Source organism: Nicotiana sylvestris, chromosome 3 (genome assembly GCF_000393655.2).
Source record: "Nicotiana sylvestris chromosome 3, ASM39365v2, whole genome shotgun sequence".
Classification (NCBI taxonomy): Eukaryota; Viridiplantae; Streptophyta; class Magnoliopsida; order Solanales; family Solanaceae; genus Nicotiana; species Nicotiana sylvestris.
The window spans coordinates 197,830,399-197,858,064 of NC_091059.1; the positions used below are offsets into that span (position 1 = coordinate 197,830,399).

General features: G+C 42.6%; 1 pseudogene; it reads left to right on the forward strand.

The window, feature by feature from the left end:
• On the forward strand, window positions 1–27,527 carry LOC104222469 (uncharacterized; annotated as a pseudogene).
• Window positions 27,528–27,666: the final 139 nt, after the last annotated feature.

A 27,666-nucleotide genomic window follows, 5' to 3' on the forward strand; every position in this document is an offset into this window, starting at 1 on the left:
ATGTATATCATTTGGAGGAGTGAGGAAACAGATCCCTTTGATAGATACTGGATTCCTAAGACGCCCATGAAGGTGTGCTTTTTTGCATGGCTAGCAGCAAGGGGAGTGATTTTGACTGCTGAGAATCTTCGAATGAGGGGAATTACACTTGTTAGTTGGTGTTATATGTTTAAAAGCTTAGGGGAAGAAGTTGATCATCTTTTGTTGCATTGCCATGTGTCCTCGGCTTTGTGGAGGGCTATCCTAAACCTTTTTGGTGTTCAATGGATGATGCCAAGCACTGTTAAGAAAATGCTATATAGCTGGGCCAATTTTCATAGAAGAAGAAAGCAAAAGGCGTGGAAGTTCGCCCCGTTAGCTCTCATGTAGATAGTTTGGGGGGAGAGAAATAAGAGAGCTTTTGAGAGGATTGAGTCTCCTTTTTCACATCTTAAGAATAGTCTTTTATCTTTGATCGCTTTTGGTGCACTCATATAGCCCCCATTTGTATAGAAGATTGGGCGTCTTTTGTAGAAAATCATGTTCTGATGTAATTCTCTACTTTTTGGTATACTTCTTGTATATGGGAGTTCTCTCCCTTTTGATTAATACAATTTACCTTATCAAAAAATAACCTCTCTACCTTAGGGTAGGGGTAAGGTCTGTGTACATACTACCCTCTCCAGACCCCACTTATAGGATTATACTAGGTTGTTGTTGTTGTTACAACAAATAGTAGATATGAACCCATAATTTTAAAAATATAATGGGTTCAATGCTAAAAATCTTAGAGATTGAACCCATAGGTAATTAGTATCTGGTTGAATAGTAAAATTGCGCCAAGCTGGGACACCTCTTGTTTTCCCAAAAAAGGACATTGACCTCCGATAGGGTGGTGATCTAAATATTGTCTTAGGTATTGATGCTGCAATGGATGCTTCTGTACCCATTCAGTTCTAAAATCTTCACCTTCATTAATTAAGTTGTCATGTTTCAACTAGCTGGGAAATTCTTTGCTTCTGCTGTTATTATAGCATACTTTCTAAACCAAACACTAAAATTGATATTATTTTGAGGGTTGTTGGTGGAAGTTTAAGAGATCTTTTTGGACTTTCAGATATGATTGATGCCATTGTAAATACACTAGTGATAGATATTGCTATAATGGCCCCGCCAAAATTGTTGTTCCGATTGACGGCATGTCTATCGATAATAGCAATTTGGAGCTTACGCCACAGGGAAGCACATAGTAACTGAAGTAAAGGCTAATGGCTTAATGAACCATTAAATGTTAGGAAAATTTGATCTATTTGTGGTTGTATACATTCATCCACTTTTCAAGGTTAACCAAAATTATTGAGAAGAACCTAATTCCCATTTAGAATCAGAAGTTTGAGTTAATTGCAGAACACAAAGAGATCCAATCTCTCATCTTGGAGGTCTTCATAATGACATTGGGCAAGACCATCGAATGGATGTCGCTAAGTTGCCTTTGAATGAGCTAGCAGCAGAGCCTGGTACGGATTGAATTAAAATTACTGCCAAAACTTGATATGCTCAAAACCTGCAAGTGTTGATTAGTTCTGTGAACTAGAAAGGAATCTTTTGAACCTAGGTTGCTAGAAAACAGAAGATAATATACTTCCCATTGAAATTTATTGGGGCTCCAGATTGATTTAACTTTTAGAAAAAAGAAACATTCTTATCGTTCACTGTTTATTCATTTGACCTAGCAATCAAGGAGACAATTTTATTTGTTGTTTATTTCTCTATGTCATATTTATGGGAAGTCTGGTTTAATTTTATATGGTGCATTGATGTAGTTTTGTTGAGGCAGTGAATCGTAAGCATACAAGTCCTCTGGAAATTTGTGTTGGTGATGTTCATGATATATAACGTTACGCTGTGACAGATCATCTGCCTCGTGGCTTGCTTGATTGCCTGCTTCCAGGACCTATAACGTTAATCAAAGTAGCTTATTGTATGTTATGTCCAACAAATGTGGCAGGGATGGCTATCCTTATTCAAGATCTGTTCGGATCACAAAGTTAATGTCACGATCCGGATTTTCCAACCTTGGGAGTCATGATGGCGCCTACTAATGTGAGCTAGGCATGCCAATCCTTTAAACTAATTACTTCATTATTCAATTAATTCTTTCTAACAAACATAAAGCAATAACTTATAAACACAGGAATATTTAATTAAGCGGAAGAAAAATAATAAAATATCTAAATCTGTAGCTATTACAACTACTTAAGCCTTAATTACCCAAAACCTGGTGTCGCAGTGTCACAGACGGTCTAAGACTGCTAAATACAGGGTCCGAGAATAAAAGATACCCTATTTTTGAAGCAAAAAGATGAAACAGTAAATAAGGACAGAGGGAGACGTCAGGGCCTGCGGATGCCTGCAGGTCTACCTTGGGTCTCCGGATGGATTGAAGGAAGCCTCCAAGCTACCGTCCAAAAGCTGCTCCGGGATCTACACATAGTGCAGAGTGTAGTATCAGCACAACCGACCCCATGTGCTGGTAAGTGTCCAGCCTAACCCCGACGAAGTAGTGATGAGGCTAGGACCAAACTACCAAATAAACCTGTGCAGTTCAAAGATATATACAACGAAAAAAATATAGGAATAACCAAATAAAGATGGGAAGGGGAAACATGCTTCGGGGAATAACAAGTAAAACAGAATATCAAGAGAATTATAGGGAACCAAAATCCAACTACTAACAAGGCTAAGGAAAATAAAGGCAGATTTCACTTTCAGTTCACATCTTGTTGCAGGCGTGCAACCCGATCCCATTTCTCATATCTTGTGGCAGACGTGCCACCCGCTCCCATTTCATGTATATTGTGGCAGGTGTGCCACCCGCTCCCATTTCACTTATCTCGTGGTAGGCATACCACCCACTCCCATTTTATTATATCTAGTGGTAGGCTTACCACCCGCTCCCTTTTTCATCATATCTTGTGGTAGGCGTATCACCCGCTCCCATTTCATTTATCTCGTAGTAGGCGTACCACCCGCTCCCATTTCATTTATCTTGTGGTAGGCGTACCACCCGCTCCCTTTTCATTATATCATGTGGTAGACGTAACACCCTCTCCCTTTTCATCTATCTTGTGGTAGGCGTACCACCCGCTCCTTTTTATTTTATCTTGTGGTAGGCGTACCACCCACTCCCTTTTCATCATATCTTGTGGTAGGTGTACCACCTGCTCCCAGTTACAAGCCAACAATAATCACAAGGAATCCCAACAAGGGAAAAATAATATCAACAAAAATCCCGGCAAGGGAACAATGATATCTCAACAATATCCCAACAAGGTAACAATAATATCAACAAATATCCCGACAAAGGAACAATGATATCTCAACAATATCCCGGTAAGGGAACGATAATATCAAACAAACGTCCCGGCAAGGGAACAATAATGATAATAATATGTGAGGCACAATAAACCACAACAGAGTCATAACAATTTATAACACAAGACTCACGGGCATGCTTGACACCAACGTATAGATACTCGTCACCATGCTTATACATTGTACTCCACAATTAACACGTAGCAAATAGACACAACTCCTAATCCCTCAAGCTAAGGTTAGACCAAACACTTACCTCGATACCTCAAACACAATTCACAATTCAATTATAGCTTTACCCCTTGATTCCACCACTAATTCGCTCGAATGTAGTCACCAATTACTTAATTACATCAATAAATGCTAAATGAATCGATTTGAATACATGAAAATGAGTTTTCCAAAGTTTTGCCCAAAAAGTCAAAATTGCCCTTGGGACCACATGGTCAAAACCCAAGGTTTGAACCAAAATCCGATTACCCATTCCCCCACGAACCCAAATATATGATTTGTTTTGAAATCAGACCTCAAATCAAGGTCCAAATCTCCAATTTTTTAAAAACTTAGGTTCAACCCAAAACACCCAATTTCCCCCATGAAAATCATTGATTTTGGGTTAAAATCATGTTAAAAGATGCTAATGATTGAAAGAAATGAGTAAAATTTAACTTATAATCGATTTGGAAGAAGAGTTATTCTTGGGAAATCGCCCAAAGGAGTTTGTGTTTTGAAAAGATATGAAAAATGGGTTTAAAATCGTCTAAGTATAAAGTTGTAGATCGCAGGTATGGGAAATGCGAACATGTCACGATCCAATTCCCGAACCCGATCGTGATGGCACATCTCGTGAAGACAAGGTCAGCCAGACCAAAACGAAACACCTTTTTAAGCAGTTAATTATCATAAATAGTAATAAACATAATATAATATCCATAGATTGCGAAAATTTAACGATAACAACAGTGGAAAACATTCCGACATAGCCCAAACCGGGGTGTCGCAAGTCATGATCAACGAAGAAATCCTGATACAAGTCTACTAAACACTAATTCTGATACAATAGTTCTAAAAATGAAAAAGGATAAGATAAGGGAGGCACGGGGTTATGAACGCCAACAGCTACCTCGTAGTCTCCGAATCACTACCTAAACTGGGAGAATCAGTACTCAGGAGCGGACTCTGCGATGCCTGAATCTGCACACATGGTGTAGAGAGTAATGTGAGTACTCTGACTCAGTAAGTAATAATTATAAATAATGGCTGAAAGTATGAAAACACGTAAAGGCACAAAATAATTCCATATCAAGCAGTAAAATTATTTAAAGCAGTAAATCAGTGAAGAAATCAAATGATATTCTTTTTTAAAACAAGTAAAACAGGTAATTTAACAGGTAAATAACAAGTAGAAATTCACCCCTCGGGCACAGTATCAATCGATCAGAACAGTATCAGTCCCTCGGGCTCACTCTCAGATTATAATGGGTACCCGCGCTCACTGTGGGTGTGCAGACTCCGGAGGGGCCCCTTACGGCCCAAGCGTTATATCAAGCCACCTCATGGCATCATCACTCGACACTCAGCCTCACATCACTCGGCACTCGTCCTCACATCACTCAAGCCACCTCGTGGCATATAAAGTATCTCAGGCCCTAGGACTCATATCACTCAGCATATCCTCATATATGGCCCTCGGCCTCACTCAGTCCAAAAATCATCACAAGCCCCTTGGGAATTAGTAAAACAGTAGTTCTTAGCCCAAAACATGATGTAGAAATATCATTTAAGTTTCAAATCTGAGTAAAAGTTGTTGAGTTTGTAAAACAGTAGATATCCACAGGACTGAGTTCAAATAATAAGTCAAGCAGTGAGGAAATAGTGATAAAAATCCCCGAAGGGTTCAAATAGTTGGCAAAGAAGCCCAAATATGGCAATCAGCACAAACCATGATGATAACAAATGAATTTCAATCAAATACGCGGTAATATCATCAATCAGGACGGACCAAGTCACAATCCCCAGTAGTAAAAGACCCCACACTCATCATCCAGTGCGTATCTTGCCTCAATATAGCACTACGATGTGCAATCCGGAGTTTCAAACCCTCAGGATATCATTTACAATCATTACTCACCTCAAACCGGCTAAATCTCAGAACGAATACGTCACAATATGCTAAGGGAACAAAGCCCAGCGAAAACATTCGAAAAATATCAAAAATCCCAAAATTAGCAAAACCCGAGCCCCGTGACCACGTCTCGGAATCGGGTAAAATTTATATTTTCGTAATCCTCATACCCTCACGAGTCTTACCATACCAAAATTATCCAATTCCGATATCATTTGGTCCTTCAAATCATCATTTTACATTTTTGAAAGGTTTCACAATTTTCTTCCCAAATTCCATCCCAAATCATGAATCAAATGATGAATTTAGTGATAGATTCATGTATTCTAGTCAAATCTGAGTTAAAATCACTTACCCCGATGAATTTCTTGAAAAACTTTCAAAATATCGCTAAAATCCGAGCTCTCTAGGTCAAAATATTAAATAAAATCCAAAACCTCGTATTTATAGAGTACCCCTCAGATTTCAGCCTCTGCGGGCCGCACCAAATCGACCGCGGTCCGCACAAGCCAGTGCGGTCCGCGCAAAAACAACCGCGGCCACACAGGCCTTCCTCTACAGTGACAGGCTTTAGTATTTTGGCTATAACTCTTTCTATAGATGTCCAAAGTGCGATATCTTTACCTTTCTGAAAACTATACACGAAGGGATACAACTTTTGTTTTTGAATCATCTCGAAATTTCTTTTAGATAAAACGATATGAGCTTCCGAAGTAGGACCAGCGAATCGTTCCCCACCGCGGCCGCACACCATTTTGTGCGGTCCGCATGACACCTACCGCGGCCGCAATTCTTTTTGTGTGGTCCGCACAGCACATACCGCGGCCACACTTCTTTTTGTGTGGACCGCGCGGGTGGTTTTTGAGGCCTGCAACCCTCCTGGACCTGCTACAGCTATGATTTTCGGCCTAAAACATCCCGGAACCTACTCGGGACCCCCGAAACTTCAAACTAATTGTACCAACACATCCCATGACATCGTTCAAACTTGTTCAACACTTCGGAATGCTTACAACAACATCAAATCACCAATTTAACATAGGATTCGAGCCTATGAACTCCAAGAACTCTTGAATTATGCTTTCGATCAAAAAGTCTATCAAAACTCGTCCGAATGACCGAAAATTTTGCACACACATCCCAAATGATACAATGAAGATATTGTCACACTCGGAATTCCATTCCGACCCCTATGTCAAAATCTCGCCTATCAACCGGAATCGCCAAAATATCAACTTCGCCAATTTAAGCCTAAATCTTCTCTACAACTCCAAAATCCATTCTGATCGCGCTCCTAAGTCACAAATCACCTCCCGAAGCTAACTGAACCATCGGAACTCACAACCGAGCCCTCTAACTAATAAGTCAACATCTGGTTGACTTTTCTAACTTAAACCTTCTTAAAAGAGACTAAGTGTCTCATTTCTTACCAAAACCTCACCAAACACAAACCAATCAACTCAACCACATAAAACACGGATAACGAAGCATAAAGAAGCAGAAATGGCGGAAACGGAGCGGTAACTCATGAGACGACTGACCGGGTCGTCACATACTCCCCAACTTAAACAAACGTTCATCCTCAAACGAGTCAAGAAATATACCTGAAGCCTCAAACAGGTGAGGGTATCTGCTCCGCATCTCCCGCTCGGCCTCCCAGGTAGCCTCCTCCATGGGCCGACCTTTCCACTGCACATTCACTGAAGCTATATTCTTTGACCTCAACTTCCGAACCTGACGACCCAAAATAGTTATTGGCTCCACATCATAGGTCAAATCATCATCCAATTGAACTGTGCTGAAGTCCAAAACATAAGACGGATCCCCAATATACTTCCGGAGCATAGAAACATGAAATACCGGATACACATTCGACAGGCTGGGTGGCAAAGCAAGCTCATAACCACCTCCCAAATCCTCCGAAGCACCTTAAAAGGCCCAATGAACCGCAGACTCAACTTCCCTTTCTTCCCAAACCTCATAAAACCCTTCATGGGCGAAACCTTCAGTAAGACCTTCTCACCGACCATGTAGGACACATCTCAAACCTTCTGGTCCGCTTAACTCTTCTGACGCGACTGCGTTATACGAAGCCTCTCCTCAATCACCTTCACTTTCTCTAAGGCATCCTGAACCAAATTTGTCCCCAATAGTCTAGCCTCACCGGGCTCGAACAAACCAACTGGAGATGTACACCGCCTCCCATACAAAGCCTCATACGGAGCCATCTGAATACTCGACCGGTAGCTGTTGTTGTAAGCAAACTCTCCAAGTGGTAGAAACTCATCCCATGAACCTCCAAGGTCAATAACACAAGCACACAACATATCCTCCAATATCTGAATCGTACGCTCGGACTGTCCATCTGTCTGAGGATGAAAAGTTGTGCTCAACTCCACCTGAGTACCCAACTCTCGCTGAATAGATTTCCAAAGTTAGGAAGTAAACTGAGTACCTCTATCTGAGATGATGGAAACCAGAACACCATGCAACCGGACAATCTCCCGGATATAAATCCCTGCCAATCGCTCTGAACAATATGTAGTACACACAGGGATGAAGTGCGCGGACTTGGTCAGCCGATCCACAGTCACCCAAATAGCATCAAACTTCTTCAAAGTCCGAGGAAATCCAACCACAAAGTCCATAGTGATCCTCTCCCACTTCCACTCGGGAATAACCATCTGCTGAAGCAAGCCACCCGGTCTCTGATACTCATATTTTACCTGCTGGCAGTTGAGACACTGAGATACATATCCCACAATATCTTTCTTCATTCTTCTCCACTAATAGTGCTGCCTCAAATACTGGTACATCTTCGCGGTACCCGGATGGATAGAATACCACGAGCTATGGGCCTCCTCCAGAATCAACTCTCTAAGCCCATCCACATTGGGCACACAAATCCATCCCTACATCCTCAACACACCATCATCACTGATGGTCACATCTCTGGCATCATCATGCTGAACTTTATCCTTAAGGACAAGCAAATGCGGATCATCATACTGGTGCTCTCTGATGCGATCATCTAAGGAAGACCGAGAAACCACACATGCCAACACCCGACTAGGCTCCGAAATATCCAATCTCATGAACCGACTGGCCAAGGCCTGAACATCAACTGCAAGGGGTCTCTCCCCAACTAGAATAAATGCCAAACTCTCCATGCTCACTACCTTTCGGCTCAACGCATCGGCCACCACATTGACCTTTCCCGGATGGTACAATATAGTGATATCATAATCCTTAAGCAATTCCAACCATCTCCGCTGCCTTAAATTAAGATCCTTTTACTTGAACAAATACTGAATACTGTGATGATCGGTGAATACCTCACAAGATACACCATACAAATAATGCCTCCAAATCTTCAATGCATGAACTATGGCAGCCAACTCCAAATCATGAACATGGTAGTTCTTCTTATGGGGCTTCAACTGACAAGAAGCATAAGCAATAACTCTACCCTCCTACATCAATACACAACCAATCCCAACTCTTGAAGCATCATAATACACGGTATATGAACCTGAAGCTGATGGCAAAACCAATACTGGAGTTGTGGTCAAGGCTATCTTGAGTTTCTAAAAGCTCTCCTCACACTCGTCCGACCATACAAATGGAACACCCTTCTAAGTCAACTTGGTCAAGGGTGATGCGATAGATGAGAATCTCTGAACAAACCGGCGATAATAGCCTGCCAACCAAAGAAAGTTACAAATCTCTGTGGCTGAGGACGGTCTAGGCCAACTCTGAATTGCCTTATCTTCTTCGGATCAACCTGAATACCCTTGCTAGACACCACGTGCCCCAAGAAAGCCATTGAACTGAGCCAAAACTCACACTTGGAGAATTTTGCATAAAGCTTCTCCTCCCTCAATCTCTACAATACAACTCTCAAATGCTCTGCGTGCTCCTCCTGACTACGTGAGTACATCAGAATATCATCAATGAATACAATAACGAATGAATCCAGATAAGGTCGAAATACATTGTTCATCAAATACAGGAACGTTGCTGGGGCATTAGTCAGCCCGAAAGAAATGACAAGAAACTCATAGTGACCATATATAGTCCTGAAAGCAGTCTTAAGAATATCTGAATCCCTGATCTTCAACTGGTGATAGCCTGAACAGAGATCAATCTTAGAGAACACCCTCGCTCCCTGAAGCTGATCAAATAAATTATCAATGCGAGGCATAGGATACTTGTTCTTAATTTTTACTTTGTTCAATTGCCTATAATCAATGCACATTCTCATCGTGCCATCCATCTTCTTCACAAGCAAAACTGGTGCACCCTAAGGTGACACACTAGGCCGAATGAACCCCTTATCTAGGAGTTCCTAAAGTTGTTCTTTCAATTCCTTCAACTCTGCTGGTGCCATACGATATGGCGGAATAGAAATGGGCTGAGTGCCCAGCACTAGGTCAATACTAAAATCAATATCCCTATCTGGTGGCATGCCCGATAGGTCTGCAGGAAACACATCGGGAAAATCCCTCACAACTGGGATAGAATCGATACTAGGAGTCTCAGCTCCAACATCCCTCACAAACGCTAGATATGAAAGACAACCCTTCCCAACCATACGTTGGGCCTTCAAGAAAGATATCACTCTACTAGGAACATAACCAGTCACACCACGCCACTCGATCTGTGGTACACCCCGGCATAGCCAAAGTGACTGTCTTAGCATGACAGTCTAGAATAGCACGACACGGAGATAGCCAATCCATGCCCAAAATGACATCAAAATCCACCATGCTCAATAGCAATAGATCTACTCGGGTCTTCAAACCCCTAATAGTCACCACACATGACCAGTACACACGGTCTATAACAACAGTATAGCCCACTAGGGTAGATACATGAACAAGTAAAGCAAGAAACTCATGGGGCGTACCCAAATAACGAGCAAAGTATGATGACACATAAGAAAAGGTGGAACTGAGATCAAATTATGCAGAGGCATCTCTGTGGTAGACTGAAACAATACCTGTAATGACAGCATCTGAAGCAATAGCATCTGGTCAGCCTGGAAGTGCATAGAAATGGGCCTGACCGCCCCCTGATCGACCTCCCCCTCTAGGGAGACCCCTGGCTACCTGACCTCCACCCCTAGCTAGCTGGGCGGGTGGTGAGGTAACTGGAGCAGAAGTCGAGGGCTGACCCTTCTGCTGAGATGAACTAGCAATACGAAGAGGACACTGCATCCACACATATCCATACTCAAAATGACTCCCAGGTGCTGGAGAAGGGGAATGAAGGGAACCCCTTGCACCGGAGTGACCAGCTGATGCACTCGGTATAAAAGAACCCTGAGCTGATGGGGCACGAGATGAACTCTGGGCTGGAAGGGCACTAAGTGATTACTGGTCCTGCTAAGTACCATGATAACCATGACCCGAAGATGCCCCACGATAACCTGGGCGAGCTGACTGAGCAGGCCTGAAAGAACGACCTCTACCATACTGAAAGTGGCCCCTCGAAGGAGCACCACTATAACTGCCAGATCCTCGAGGCCTCTTGGCCTCCCTCTCCTCTCGATCCTGACGGCAAACCGTCTCAATCTTGCAAGCGATATCGACGACCTCCTTGAACGTAGCACCCAACACCCTCTCTTGGGTCATAAGAATACGGGGATAATAGTTAAGGCCATCAACAAATCTCCTGATCTTCTCACGATCTGTCGAAACCATCCAAATGGCATGACGATCCAACTCAGAAAACCTCGACTCATACTGTGACACAGTCATATCCCCCTGTTCCAACCACTCAAACTATCTATACAGCTCCTCTCTACGGGACTACGGTACATACTTCTCCAAGAAAATAGTGGAGAACTCATGCCAAGTAAGGGGCGCTACTCCAACCGGCCTACGCCTCTCATACGCCTCCCACCAAGTGAAGGCAACCCCAGTAAACTGAAAGGTGGTAAATGTCACACCACTAGTTTCAAGAATCCCTACTGTACGGAGCATCCGCTGACACTTATCAAGAAAACCCTGGGCAGTCTCGCCCTCAGCACCACTGAATGACGGAGGATATAGTCTACCAAACCTCTCAAAACGATGTTGCTCATCATCTGGCATAACTGGCACAACAAACTCCTGAGCTGGTGCAACCGGCTGAGCTGGAGGTGCCCCTAGTGTCTGTAGTCCCTGCATTACCTGCTCAGGTGTACGAGTAGTAGGGGTCTAATTGCCTCCCCCTGCCTATGAAGTAGCTACTACTGTAGTGGCTGAAACTGCCTGAGCCAGGCCAGTGCAAACTGATAAGATCTGGGCCAAGGCCTCCTAAAGACCCGAAATCACGATGGGCATAGCTGGTGCCTGAACTGGTGCTGCTGGAGCATCCATAGCTGGAGCCTGATCCGGAGCTAGGGAAGTTGGTTGTTACAACACATATCCACATGTGTTAGTTCATGCCATATATTAGTTAACATAAATCCAAGAAGGAATTATCTTTGAGATGATAAGAAGTCAATCCTATTGGTCTTAAGTGATACAAGAGTGTATAAGGGTGATTAACAAGTATTAGAAGTTAAATGAATCAAGGATGTTGTAACTCGTATTTTCAAGTAATCTAGCGGTGCTTAATACACTCAAGAGTTCATTTATTAAGGTATTTTAATCATATAATATCCGTATCATAAGTCTTGAAGTCAAACGAGTTATGAAACAAAAGTCGACAAAAGTTGTCGCAACTTAGGTTCATAATTTTACTTAAATATTAGGTCAAATGTTTCTAATCTTTTCTCCTAATTTACAAGTAATTACGGGGTGATCTACCAACCAAATTAAAGATATATGAGTCTAGTTTCCAACTCATTAAACCGTTCATCGATACGATCTCGGAGTATAGAGATATTCGCATTTTCGCGAGACTGCACCAAGCACCTCTCTATGGGGCCCACTAAGGCGGTTTAAGATATTTGGACCTATATAGGATGCCTCCAACCCGTTTTAAGTCATTTATTCTCACTATTTTCAGACCTTAGAACCCTAGGAACATCCTCTCAAGGTTCTCTCAAGATTCAAGACCCAAAAAAGGGCAAACAACACAAATCAAGTGTCGGGAATTCCGTGGCGCTAGTAAGTCTCTTGTTCTTCTTGTTGTTGCTCATTTTTGTGTCGTTCCAGCTCGTGTGGGAGGTTGTTTTAAAGGGTTTATGTTCTGTAAATACTCCCTCATGTTCTTAATATCAATCCTAGGTGATTTCAAGCCTTCTAAAGTGATTCTAGTGCCGAAAAACACTAATTGATCGCTAGTTTCGCTTTTTTGTTGTTGTGGCAGCATTGGAGGGATATTTCATGGAAATTTAAGGTCAAATTGGAGTTGTTATTTCTGTATAAAGGTAAGTAACCTTTTACTCTATATGTATTTAAGATTATCCAAGTTGCGGCTAAGCCATTGAAGCTAGAACTTGTGAGATATATATCGAAAGGCTTGGTAGTAATGTTATTGTTTTGTGGACTGTTTTGCGTTGTTGTTGGGCTGCGTATTTTACTACTATCTTGTGGAGTTTTGGAGGAGGAAGGGTGTGGAGAAACACCATATATATGTAGGGTTATGGGCTGATAGTTATTCGTAACATTTCCAGGTTGTTTGACACGACTACGGTGGTCGTCGTATGTATGGAGTGATTAGGCTGTGTGTGGACTATTTTGGGAGGCTCAATATGTTTATTATTGATGTTGTTTGGGCTGTTTGGTGACTGTTTTGAATGGTGTGAGGTCATATATATAGTGGATAGTATCGTTTCTCTTATTGTAGACTAAGGAGTTTTGACAATTGCATAGCTTGATATTGGGGAAGTATATACAAGGTATGTGAGGCTATCCCTTTCCTTCTTTTGCACGACTCCGATTGTACATAATGTAATGAACGAGCTTCCAAGATACTCTACTCTTAGAAGCTAGCAGTACTTACATTGTTTTCCCTCTTATGGAACGATTGATGTTAATGTTGCTTCTCTTATTCTTATGTTATCAATGTTGTTGGTACTTCCTGATTCTTATAAGGTTCATAGTGAAGAGTTAGTCCTAATAACGTGTACAGAGGATACCGACCTTACGTCACTCCGAAAGGTTTAGAATGTGATTCCATGAGTCGAGCATGCATTATATATATGTATCTATTTTACTCTACCGAGCCACACTATAGTTGGCCGGGTACGGCACCTATTGTGCAACCACTGATCAGTTGGGTTTTACCGAGCTCCACGTGGCCGGGTACGATTCTTACCGAGCCTTATGATGGCCGGGTACGATATGATGATGATGATGCCCACAGAGGCGAATGTTTTAAGGGTTTATGTATTTATACATATGTATCATGCATTTCATGTAAGTAGCCCTCAGAGGTACTAAGATGTTACAGGTTGTATATTCTCTATCCTTGCTTACATTACTGATCGTATTTATGGTTCCCTGCCTTACATACTCAGTACTTTATTCGTACTGACGTCCTTTTATTTGTGGACGCTGCATGTCGTGCTGCAGGTCCTGATAGACAGGCAGGTGCAGCTCCCCCACCACAGTAGGCTGTCCAGTTCAGCGGTGATTGGCGAGATCCCTTCTACGGACTTGCCTTGGTCTTGGTATGCATTTTTGTTATAGACATTATGGGTATGTCGGGGCCCTGTTCCGGCTATGTTGCAACACTTATGTTCTTTTAGAGGCTCATAGACAGGTGTCGGCTCATGTATAGTTTGGTATGCCTTGTCGGCTAGTTTTTGTTGTATAGTCTTTCATAGTAGCGTGGTAGCTCATACCTTATATGTAGTTTCTTGATTGTCTGGTCATCCCCTGCTATGTATGTTCATGCCGTCATATTTTATTGCTGGTTGTCCATGATCCAGGTCTACCATTTATATTGATCTCGTCAGCCCTAAAAGATAATAATGAAGGTTAGATGAAATGTACGTTGGTGCTCGGCAAGTGTGGTCGGGTGCTAGTCATGGCCCTCCAGTTTGGGTCGTGACAAACTTGGTATCAGAGCAAGTCTGTCCTAGGGGTTGTCTATGAGCCGTGTCTAGTAGAGTCTTGATTATGGATGTGTAGCGCGCCACATTTATAATCAGGAGGCTACATGACATCTAGGGTTGTTACCTTCTTCCTGAATCTAGATCGTGTGTAGAGTTGAGTCGTAAGTGTTCTTCTCTAATATTCACCTTGTTTTTTTTAGTGATGCCTTTGACTAGGAAGCAAACGATTAGTAGACAACTTGATACAGCAGCGGGAGAGGGTACCAGTCAGGTGCCCCAAGTCAGAGCAGGACAAAGTGAGACTCAGAGTGAGATGCCCTCTCATACCTCATCTACTCCATCTCCTCCAGAGGATATTAGAAGGCACCCAGCGCCTCCAGTTCCTCCGTCTGGCACTCCAGACCAGGATATGCGGAGTGCTTTGCAGTTATTGACTAGCTTGGTAGCTGCTCAGGCTCAGAGGCAGAATACAGGTGCTGCTGAGAAACCAGTTAGTACAAGAGTTCGTGATTTTATTAATTTAGACCCTCCAGTGTTTACCGGATCAGACCCCAAGGAGGACCCACAGACTTTTATTGACCAGGTTCATCGTACACTTCGGGTTATGCATGTTAGTGATACAGAGGCAGTAGAGTTGGCTTCTTATCGGCTACGGGATTTAGCGGTTCTCTGGTATGATAGTTGGGAGAGATCCAGGGGTCCGAACCCTCCTCCAGCTGTGTGGAAGGAATTTTCTGAGGCCTTTCTTCGTCACTACTTGCCAGTTGAGATACGACGAGCTAGAGCTGATAAGTTCTTGAACCTTAGACAAGGTAATATGAGTGTGCGAGAGTACAATATGCAGTTTGATTCTTTGGCAAGGTATGCTCCCCATATGGTGGCCGAGATGAGTGATAGGGTGCATATGTTCGTGAATGGGTTGGGACCACATCTGATAAATGAGTGTACGATAGCCTCCTTGGTGGAGGGCATGGATATTTCCCGTATTCAAGCTTATGCCCAGACCCTAGAGGATCGTAAGCGCCAGCAGAGGGCAGTTAGGGAGCAAGATAGGGGCCAGCATAAGAGGGCGAGATTTGCAGGGTATTCTGATGACTTCAGAGGCAGCATCAGGCCACAGTTTTCGAGGAGTTCGGCGCCACCTGTAGCTAGTGCTCCTCCACAGTTTCAGAGGCCTCGATATGATCGATCCTATTCTGGTCCAGGTCAGAGTTCGCGGGCATCTGGCTCGCAACATCACAGGGATACTAGTCAGATGAGACCCCCAACACCACATTGTGATCAGTGCGGCAAGGCCCACTTTGGACTGTGTCGTCGAGGTTCTGATGCATGCTATTCGTGCGGGCAGCCTGGCCATATGATGCGGGATTGTCCTAATAGAGGAGGTGATGGTATGGCTCAGCCGACTGGATCTGTGTCTGGTTCTTCCTCATCAGTTCGACCTCCAGCACGGGGTTTTCAGCAGTCGACAGGTCGTGGTAGGGGTAGAGGTGCAGTGCCGAGTTCGAGTGGTGCTCAAAATCGAACCTATGCTCTAGTAGGTCGACAGGATCTCGAGTCGTCTCCAGATGTTGTTACAGGTATTATATCTGTGTTTTCTTATGATGTATATGCGCTGATTGATCCGGGATCTACATTATCATATGTTACACCCTTTGTGGCTAATAAGTTTGGCATTGAACCTGAATTGATAAGTAAACCCCTTGCGGTATCTACTCCGATAGGAGATTCTGTGATTGCTAGAAGGGTATATAGAGGTTGCACTGTGATGATTTGTAGTCGTCAAACCTCGGCAAATTTATTTGAGTTAGAAATGGTTGATTTTGATGTGATAATGGGAATGGACTGGTTGGCCTCATGCTATGCAAATGTTGACTGTCGTACGAAGATGGTTAGGTTCCAATTTCCGGGTGAACCCGTCATTGAATGGAAAGGGAACATTGCTACACCAAAAGGTAGGTTTATTTACTATCTTAAGGCAAGGAAAATGATCTCAAAAGGTTACATTTATCATCTCGTTCGCGTTAGGAATGCGGAGGCAAAACCGCCTACTTTACAATCAATCCTTGTGGTCAACGAATTCCCAGATGTTTTCCCAGTTGAACTCCCAGGCCTTCCTCTTGAAAGGGAGATTGAGTTTAGCATTGATGTGTTGCCTGGCACTCAACCAATCTCTATTCCTCCCTACAGAATGGCCCCGGCAGAGTTGCGAGAGTTGAAGGTGCAGTTGAAGGACTTGCTGGATAAGGGCTTTATTAGGGCTAGCACTTCACCTTGGGGTGCACCAGCCCTATTCGTGCGGAAGAAAGATGGGTCGTTACGGATGTGTATCGACTATCGACAATTGAATAAGTCTACTACAAAGAACAAGTATCCACTTCCAAGAATTGATGACCTGTTTGACCAACTCCAGGGTGCCAAGTATATCTCCAAGATTGATTTACGTTCAGGGTATCATCAGGTGAGGGTTAGGGAGAAGGATATTCCAAAGACAGCCTTCCGGACAAGATATGGGCACTTTGAGTTCTTGGTGATGTCGTTCGGGCTAACAAATGCCCCAGCAGCTTTTATGGATCTCATGAATACTATATTCAGGCCCTATCTTGATGTGTTCGTGATTGTATTCATTGATGACATTCTAGTGTATTCTCGTTCGGAGGCGGAACATGCGGGCCACTTGCGGATAGTATTACAGATGCTTCAGGATCGTAAGTTATATGCTAAGCTCTCCAAATGTGAATTCTGGCTGAACTCAGTAGCATTCCTTGGCCATGTGATATCTGATGAGGGTATTAGTGTCGACACTCAGAAGATCGATGCAGTAAAGAATTGGCCGAGACCTACAACACCATCAGAAGTCCGCAGCTTCCTAGGGCTAGCAGGATATTATAGGCGGTTTGTAGAAGGATTTTCCTCTATATCATCACCATTGACTAAGTTAACACAAAAAGCTACCAAATTCCAGTGGTCTGACACTTGTGAACGTAGTTTTCAGGAGCTGAAGAATCGATTGACATCTGCACCAGTGCTCACTCTTCCTGAAGGAACAGAAGGTTATGTGGTATATTGTGATGCCTCAGGTATAGGTTTGGGGTGCGTATTGATGCAGCGTGGGAATGTGATTGCTTATGCATCAAGACAATTGAAGAAGCATGAAAAGAATTATCCAACCCATGATTTGGAATTGGCTGCAGTAATATATGCTTTGAAGATATGGCGGCACTACTTATACGGCGTCCATGTTGACATCTACACAGATCACAAGAGTTTACAATACATCTTCAAGCAGAAAGAGTTGAATTTGAGGCAGCGTAGGTGGCTTGAATTATTGAAAGACTACGACGTCGAGATATTGTATCATCCCGGTAAAGCCAATGTTGTGGCAGACGCTCTCAGCCGTAAATCAATGGGAAGCTTAGTACATATTGAGGCAGGTAGATGGGGGTTGATTAAAGAGCTTCATCAGCTAGCCAATATGAGAATCAGATTGTTAGACTCTGATGACGGAGGTGTTACTGTACAGAATACATCAGAATCATCTTTGGTAGCCGAGGTAAAAGCACGACAATATGAAGATCCTATCTTAGTACGATTAAGAGAAAGCATTCAACAGTGTAAAAGTATGGCTTTTGGGATCGGAAAAGACGGGGCACTGAGATACCAGAGCCGATTGTGTGTGCCTAATGTGGCAGGGTTGCGAGAGAAGATTATGAATGAGATTCATCAATCCCGATATTCCATCCATCCCGGCTCGACAAAGATGTATCATGATGTCAAGGAGCAGTATTGGTGGGATAATATGAAGAAGTCTATTGCAGAATTTGTAGCCCAGTGTCCCAATTGTCAACAAGTAAAGATAGAACATCAGAAACCCGGTGGATTGCTTCAAAATATAGAGATTCCGACCTGGAAGTGGGAGGTGATTAATATGGACTTCATTATTGGATTACCTCGCTCTTATCATAAGTTTGACTCCATCTGGGTGATAATTGATCGACTTACAAAATGTGCCCATTTTCTGCCAGTGAAGACAACTTACACGGCTGAAGATTATGCGAAGTTGTATATCAAGGAGATTGTTAGGCTTCATGGTGTGCCCATATCTATTATATCAGACCGAGGAGCTCAATTTACGGCTAACTTTTGGAGGTCTTTCCAGAAGGGTTTAGGCACACAAGTAAATCTCAGCACTGCATTTCATCCGCAGACTGACGGACAGGCTGAACGTACCATTCAGACACTGGAAGATATGCTACGAGCATGTGTTCTAGATTTTAAGGGGAATTGGGATGATCATCTTCCACTCATAGAATTCGCCTATAACAATAGCTACCATTCCAGTATTAAAATGGCCCCATACGAGGCACTATACGGGAGGAGATGTAGATCACCAGTTGGATGGTTCGAAGTCGGTGAAACAGAATTATATGGGCCAGATTTGATTCACCAAGCTATTGAGAAGGTGAAAGTGATACAGGAGCGATTGAGGACGGCACAAAGCAGGCAAAAATCTTATTCTGATGTCCGACGTCGTGATCTAGAGTTTGAGGTTGGTGATTGGGTTTTCCTGAGGATCTCACCAATGAAGGGTATTATGCGTTTTGGGAAGAAAGGTAAGCTGAGTCCAAGGTATATCGGGCCGTATAAAATTCTTCGACGAATTGGACAGGTTGCTTATGAGTTAGAATTGCCATCCGAATTGGAATTTGTCCACCCGGTATTCCATGTATCTATGTTGAGAAAATGTATTGGAGACCCTTCTCGAGTCGTCCCTATCAAAGATGTACAAGTTACAGAGGACCTATCATATGAAGAAGTGCCAGTGGCGATATTAGATCGGCAAGTCCGCAAGCTGAGAACAAAAGATGTAGCTTCCGTCAAAGTATTGTGGAGGAACAAAAATATGGAAGAAATGACATGGGAAGCAGAAGAGGAGATGAAGTCTAAATACCCTTACTTATTCCAGAATGAAGATAACAAGGATGCTGGTGGAAGACAGGATACATTGGAAGGTGAAACGGCTCTATGAGGTAAGCAATAATTTGAGAATACTCCTCCTTAATACAAAATGGTGATATGTAGATAATGTAAATACGCATAATGCTTTGTGTAGCCTTGTGAAGCCATATGTTGGGCTTAATTACTTGCAAGTTTTGCTAGTGACCATTTTATAGGGGAAAATTGATCGGAAATTTCCATTGGAATCCACGATGATTTAAACTCCCCATAAACCCTTACATTCGAGGACGAATGTTCCTAAGGGGGGAGGGTGTTACAACCCATATCCACATGTGTTAGTTCATACCATATATTAGTTAACATAAATCAAAGAAGGAATTATCTTTGAGATGATAAGAAGTCAATCATATTGGTCTTAAGTGATACAAGAGTGTATAAGGGTGATTAACAAGTATTAGAAGTTAAATGAATCAAGGTTGATGTAACTCGTATTTTTAGGTAATCTAGCGGTGCTTAATACACTAAGGAGTTCATTTATTAAGGTATTTTAACCATATAATATCCGTATCATAAGTCTTGAAGTCAAACGAGTTATGAAACAAAAGTTGACAAACGTTGTCGCAACTTAGGTTCATAATTTTACTTAAATATTAGGTCAAATGTTTCTAATATTTTCTCCTAATTTACAAGGAATTACGGGGTTATATACCAACCAAATTAAATATCTATGAGTCTAGTTTCCAACTCACTAAACCGTTCATCGATACGATCTCGGAGTAGAGAGATATTCGCGTTTTCGCGAGACTGCGCCAAACACCTCTCTATGGGGCCCACTAAGGCGGTTTAAGATATTTGGACCTATATAGGATTCCTCCAACCCGTTTTAAGTCATTTATTCTCACTATTTTTAAACCATAGAACCCTAGGAACATCCTCTCAAGGTTCTCTCAAGATTCAAGACCCAAAAAAGGGCAAACAACACAAATCAAGTGTCGGGAATTCCGTGGCGCTAGTAAGTCTCTTGTTCTTCTTGTTGTTGCTCATTTTTGTGTCGTTCCAGCTCGTGTGGGAGGTTGTTTTAAAGGGTTTTATGTTCTGTAAATACTCCCTCATGTTCTTAATATCAATCCTAGGTGATTTCAATCCTTCTAAAGTGATTCTAGTGCCGAAAAACACTAATTGATCGCTAGTTTCGCTTTTTTGTTGTTGTGGCAGCATTGGAGGGATATTTCATGGAAATTTAAGGTCAAATTAGAGTTGTTATTTCTGTATAAAGGTAAGTAACCTCTTACTCTATATGTATTTAAGATTATCCAAGTTGCGGCTAAGCCATTGAAGCTAGAACTTGTGAAATATATATCGAAAGGCTTGGTAGTAATGTTATTGTTTTGTGGACTGTTTTGCGTTGCTGTTGGGCTGCGTATTTTACTATTGTTTTGTGGAGTTTTGGAGGAGGAAGTGTGTGTATAAACACCATATATATGTAGGGTTATGGGCAGATAGTTATTCGTAACATTTCCAGGTTGTTTGACACGACTACGGTGGTCGTCGTATGTATGGAGTGATTAGGCTGTGTGTGGACTATGTTGGGAGGCTCAATATGTTTATTATTGATGTTGTTTGAGCTGTTTGGTGACTGTTTTGAATGGTGTGAGGTCATATATATAGGGGAGGTGCTGTCCGTTTCATCGTAAAATAGGTTGTGGTCGATACATAATAATTATGACGCTTAAATGATAACGATAGTATCATTTCTCTTATTGTAGACTAAGGAGTTTTGACAATTGCATAGCTTGAGATTGGGGCAGTATATACAAGGTATGTGAGGCTATCCCTTTCCTTCTTTTGCACGACTCCGATTGTACATAATGTAATGAACGAGCTTCCAAGATACTCTACTCTTAGAAGCTAGCAGTACTTACATTGTTTTCCCTCTTATGGAACGATTGATGTTAATGTTGCTTCTCTTATTCTTATGTTATCAATGTTGTTGGTACTTCCTGATTCTTATAAGGTTCATAGTGAAGAGTTAGTCCTAATAACGTGTACAGAGGATACCGACCTTACGTCACTCCGAAAGGTTTAGAATGTGATTCCATGAGTCGAGCATGCATTATATATATGTATCTATTTTACTCTACCGAGCCACGCTATAGTTGGCCGGGTACGACACCTATTGTGCAACCACTGATCAGTTGGGTTTTACCGAGATCCACGTGGCCGGGTACGATTCTACTGAGCTTTATGATGGCCGGGACAATATGATGATGATGATGCCCACAGAGGCGAATGTTTTAAGGGTTTATGTATTTATACATATGTATCATGCATTTCATGTAAGTAGCCCTCAGAGGTACTAAGATGTTACAGGTTGTATATTCTCTATCCTTGCTTACATTACTGATCGTATTTATGGTTCCCTGCCTTACATACTCAGTACTTTATTCGTACTGACGTCCTTTTATTTGTGGACGCTGCATGTCGTGCTGCAGGTCCTGATAGACAGGCAGGTGCAGCTCCCCCACCACAGTAGGCTGTCCAGTTCAGCGGTGATTGGCGAGATCCCTTCTCCGGACTTGCCTTGGTCTTGGTATGCATTTTTGTTATAGACATTATGGGTATGTCGGGGCCCTGTTCCGGCTATGTTGCAGCACTTATGTTCCTTTAGAGGCTCATAGACAAGTGTCGACTCATGTATAGTTTGGTATGCCTTGTCGGCTAGTTTTTGTTGTATAGTCTTTCATAGTAGCGTGGTAGCTCATACCTTATATGTAGTTTCTTGATTGTCTGGTCATCCCCTGCTATGTATGTTCATGCCGTCATATTTTATTGCTGGTTGTCCATGATCCAGGTCTACCATTTATATTGATCTCGTCAGCCCTAAAAGATAATAATGAAGGTTAGATGAAATGTACGTTGGTGCTCGGCAAGTGTGGTCGGGTGCTAGTCATGGCCCTCCAGTTTGGGTCGTGACAAACTTGGTATCAGAGCAAGTCTGTCCTAGGGGTTGTCTATGAGCCGTGTCTAGTAGAGTCTTGATTATGGATGTGTAGCGCGCCACATTTATAATCAGGAGGCTACATGACATCTAGGGTTGTTACCTTCTTCCTGAATCTAGATCGTGTGTAGAGTTGAGTCGTAAGTGTTCTTCTCTAATATTCACCTCTTTTTCAGTGATGCCTTCGACTAGGAAGCAAACGATTAGTAGACAACTTGATACAGCAACGGGAGAGGGTACCAGTCAGGTGCCTCAAGTCAGAGCAGGACAAAGTGAGGCTCAGAGTGAGATGCCCTCTCATACCTCATCTACTCCATCTCCTCCAGAGGATATTAGAAGGCACCCAGCGCCTCCAGTTCCTCCGTCTGGCACTCCAGACCAGGATATGTGGAGTGCTTTGCAGTTATTGACTAGCTTGGTAGCTGCTCAGGCTCAGAGGCAGAATACAGGTGCTGCTGAGAAACCAGTTAGTACAAGAGTTCGTGATTTTATTAATTTAGACCCTCCAGTGTTTACCGGATCAGACCCCAAGGAGGACCCACAGACTTTTATTGACCAGGTTCATCGTACACTTCGGGTTATGCATGTTAGTGATACAGAGGCAGTAGAGTTGGCTTCTTATCGGCTACGGGATTTAGCGGTTCTCTGGTATGATAGTTGGGAGAGATCCAGGGGTCCGAACCCTCCTCCAGCTGTGTGGAAGGAATTTTCTGAGGCCTTTCTTCGTCACTACTTGCCAGTTGAGATACGACGAGCTAGAGCTGATAAGTTCTTGAACCTTAGACAAGGTAATATGAGTGTGCGAGAGTACAGTATGCAGTTTGATTCTTTGGCAAGGTATGCTCCCCATATGGTGGCCGAGATGAGTGATAGGGTGCATATGTTCGTGAATGGGTTGGGACCACATCTGATAAATGAGTGTACGACAGCCTCCTTGGTGGAGGGCATGGATATTTCCCGTATTCAAGCTTATGCCCAGACCCTAGAGGATCGTAAGCGCCAGCAGAGGGCAGTTAGGGAGCAGGATAGGGGCCAGCATAAGAGGGCGAGATTTGCAGGGTATTCTGATGACTTCAGAGGCCGCATCAGGCCACAGTTTTCGAGGAGTTCGGCGCCACCTGTAGCTAGTGCTCCTCCACAGTTTCAGAGGCCTCGATATGATCGATCCTATTCTGGTCCAGGTCAGAGTTCGCGGGCATCTGGCTCGCAACATCACAGGGATACTAGTCAGATGAGACCCCCAACACCACATTGTGATCAGTGCGGCAAGGCCCACTTTGGACTGTGTCGTCGAGGTTCTGATGCATGCTATTCGTGCGGGCAGCCTGGCCATATGATGCGGGATTGTCCTAATAGAGGAGGTGATGGTATGGCTCAGCCGACTGGATCTGTGTCTGGTTCTTCCTCATCAGTTCGACCTCCAGCACGGGGTTTTCAGCAGTCGACAGGTCGTGGTAGGGGTAGAGGTGCAGTGCCGAGTTCGAGTGGTGCTCAAAATCGAACCTATGCTCTAGTAGGTCGACAGGATCTCGAGTCGTCTCCAGATGTTGTTACAGGTATTATATCTGTGTTTTCTTATGATGTATATGCGCTGATTGATCCGGGATCTACATTATCATATGTTACCCCCTTTGTGGCTAATAAGTTTGGCATTGAACCTGAATTGATAAGTAAACCCCTTGCGATATCTACTCCGATAGGAGATTCTGTGATTGCTAGAAGGGTATATAGAGGTTGCACTGTGATGATTTGTAGTCGTCAAACCTCGGCAAATTTATTTGATTTAGAAATGGTTGATTTTGATGTGATAATGGGAATGGACTGGTTGGCCTCATGCTATGCAAATGTTGACTGTCATACGAAGATGGCCTCATGCTATGCAAATGTTGACCGCGGCCGCACAGGCCTTCCTCTACAGTGACAGCCTTTAGTATTTTGGCCATAACTTTTTCTAAAATGTCCAAATTGCGATATCATTACCTTTTTGGAAACTAGACACGAATGGCTATAACTTTGTTTTTGAATCATCTCGAAATTCCTTGTAGATCAAAAGATATGAGCTTCCGAAGTAGGACCAGCGAATCATTCCCCACCGCGGCCGCACACCATTTTGTGCGGTCCGCATGACACCTACCGCGGCCGCACTTCTTTTTGTGCGGTCCGAAAAGCACATACCGCAGCCACACTTCTTTTTGTGCGGACCGCGCGGGTGGTTTTCGAGGCCTGCAACCCTTCTGGACCTGCTATAGCTATGATTTTCGGCCTAAAACATCCCGAAACCCCCGAAACTTCAAACTAATTGTACCAACACATCCCATGATATCGTTCAAACTTGTTCAACACTTCGGAACGCTTACAACAACATCAAATCACCAATTTAACATAGTATTCAAGACTACGAACTCCAAGAACTCTTAAATTATGCTTTCGATCAAAAAGTCTATCAAATCTCATCCGAAAGACCTAAAACTTTGCACACACATCCCAAATGACACAACGAAGATACTGTCACCCTCGGAATTCCATTTCGACCCCTATGTCAAAATCTCTCCTATCAACCGGAATCGCCAAAATATCAACTTAGCCAATTTAAGCCTAAATCTTCTCTACTACTCCAAAACCCATTCCGATCGCGCTCCTAAGTCACAAATCACCTCCTGAAGCTAACCGAACCATCGGAACTCACATCCGAGCCCTCAACTCATAAGTCAACATCCGGTTGACTTTTCCAACTTAAGCCTTCTTAAAAGAGATAAGTGTCTCATTTCTTACCAAAACCACACCAAACGCAAACCAATCAACTCGACCACATAAAACACGGATAACGAAGCATAAAGAAGTAGAAATGGGGGAAACGGAGCGGTAACTCATGAGACGACTGACCGGGTCGTCATAGAACAAGGGTTCGCAATTGCGAACCCCGACCTCTGCTAAGTTGGGAAATGCAAAACAGGGCTCGCATTTGCGAACCCTTTATAAATGCTGGGCTTTCGCATTTGCGAACAAAATGTCGCATTTGCGACACATAGGCCGCATTTGCGATCACTGGCCAAATGGGAAACTTCGCATTTGCGAAGATAATCTCGCATTTGCGAGAGGGAGCTAGCCTGGGCTTCTTTCGCAAATGAGACAAGCCGCTCGCATTTGCGATATTGCATTTGCGAGCCAATGCGAAGCCTGCAGGCCTGCCATGCACACCTGAAAAACCTGCAATTTTCTAAGTTCAAAATGCACCCCGTGGCCTATCCAAAACTCACCCGAGCCCTCGAGGCTCCAAACCAAATATACACACAACCTCAAAAACATCCCATGGACTTATTCATGTACTCAAATCACCAAAATAACATCATGAACATCGAATTAAACCTCAAGATCAATGAAATTTCTCAAAACTCCTTTAAACATCAAATTTGCATTTAAGGTCTGAATCACGTCAAACGGATTCTGTTTCTTACCAAACTTCATAGAATTATCTTAAATCATACATAAGATATGTACCGGGCGCCGAAACCAAAATACGGGCCTGATACCAACGTGTTCTAATCAAAATTCATTTCCAACCCTTAAAAACAATTTCAGAAAACAATTTTCTTCAAAAATTCATTTCTCGGGCTTGGGGCCTCGGAATTTGATTGCGGGCATACGCCCAAGTCCCATATTTTCCTACGGACCCTTCGGGACCGTCAAATCACGGTTCTGGGTATGTTTACCAAAGTCAAATTAATTAATTTTATAGTCAAAAATTATTATTTTTCATAGATTTTCACATTTAGGCGTTCCGGCTATGCGTCTGGAGTGTGCACGCAAATCAAGGTGATGCTAAGAGAGGTTTCTAAGACATCAAAATGCATAATTCATTTCTAAAACAAGTGATGACATTTTGGATCATCACAGTTAAATATCTCAAATTAGTACTACTTTATTTTACATAGTAACTGTATGTAACTTCTCAAGTAAGACACTTGAATAAGGACCAGGAAGAGTCACTCCCCTAGGCAAAATCTGGCTAATGTTAAGTAGTTTTGGAAGCTTTTATCTTTCTATTATGAATCTTCTGTTTCAACGGGTTAATACGGATATTTTGTAGGTGAGTCAAGTATCCTTGAGAAGCCATTAAGCCCCAGATTAGAGAGCATAGGGGTTCGAGTTCCTGACTATAACTTCATCAGGGAAATTGCCCGTATTTCTAGAAGTGCCCTTACACTTACTAGTGCTAACCTCAGTGGACAACCCAGTAGCATAAACATCAAAGATTTTGAGAACCTTTGGGAGCATTGTGCATATGTCTATGATGGAGTTCTTCCAGCTGGGCAAGCAGGATCTACTATGGTGGATCTTACCAAGTTTGAAAAGTACAAGATTCTTAGACCTGGGAGGTAAGCTTCCATTATCTAGGATTGGAACTGTTGTCTGAACTGATCATAACCTTCTAAGAAGGCTTCAAAGGAGTTGACTTTTAAATTAATGAAATTTACTAAAAAATACTTGATGAGTAAGAAGGTGCATGATAATTTTCATATTGTTTGCTAAATTAGTCATAGTCAATTCCCTTTCCCCAATAAATACAATAAGATTAAGAAATACAATATTTGTCATGCCTCCTTTTTTTAATGCTTTCTAGTTCTTGTTTTGTTGGTTGTAGCTATGACTTCGTCCCTTTTTATTCTATTTGCAAATTATTTCTTGTTTGAGGGACAAAATAATATTTTATCCTTTTTTAGCAAAGAGTCTTCACATGGAATATTAGCTATTGGATTTATTTTTTTGCCTTCTAGATTTCTATCTGGGGTAATGCTCTAAATAATGTCCATGACTTGATCAACAGGTCTTTCTGTCCTTCTAGGGTAGGGGTAAGGTAGCGTACATCCTATCCTCTCCAGACCCCACTTGTGGGATTACACTAGGTTGTTGTTGTTGTTGTGTACAACTATGACTGTATTGTCGAAACTTTTCTTGGTGTTTGACCATTGGGACAAGAAAGTCATAAGACTGTTGTGCGTAATTTGATGAATTACTAATATTATGACAGTCCCAAGGAAGAGACTGTTGCTATCCTTGAAAGACACTTTTTACTGGAAGACGGAACTGGAGATTAGGAAACTATTGTCAAGTTGAAGTTGTTCACCAGAATAATAGGACTTGTGCCTGAGTTTTAAGCATGCCTCCTAAAAACATGACATGATTGTGCTCCTGTTGTTGTCTTCAGAAAACTTTCTTGCTTCTATTTGAAGTGTA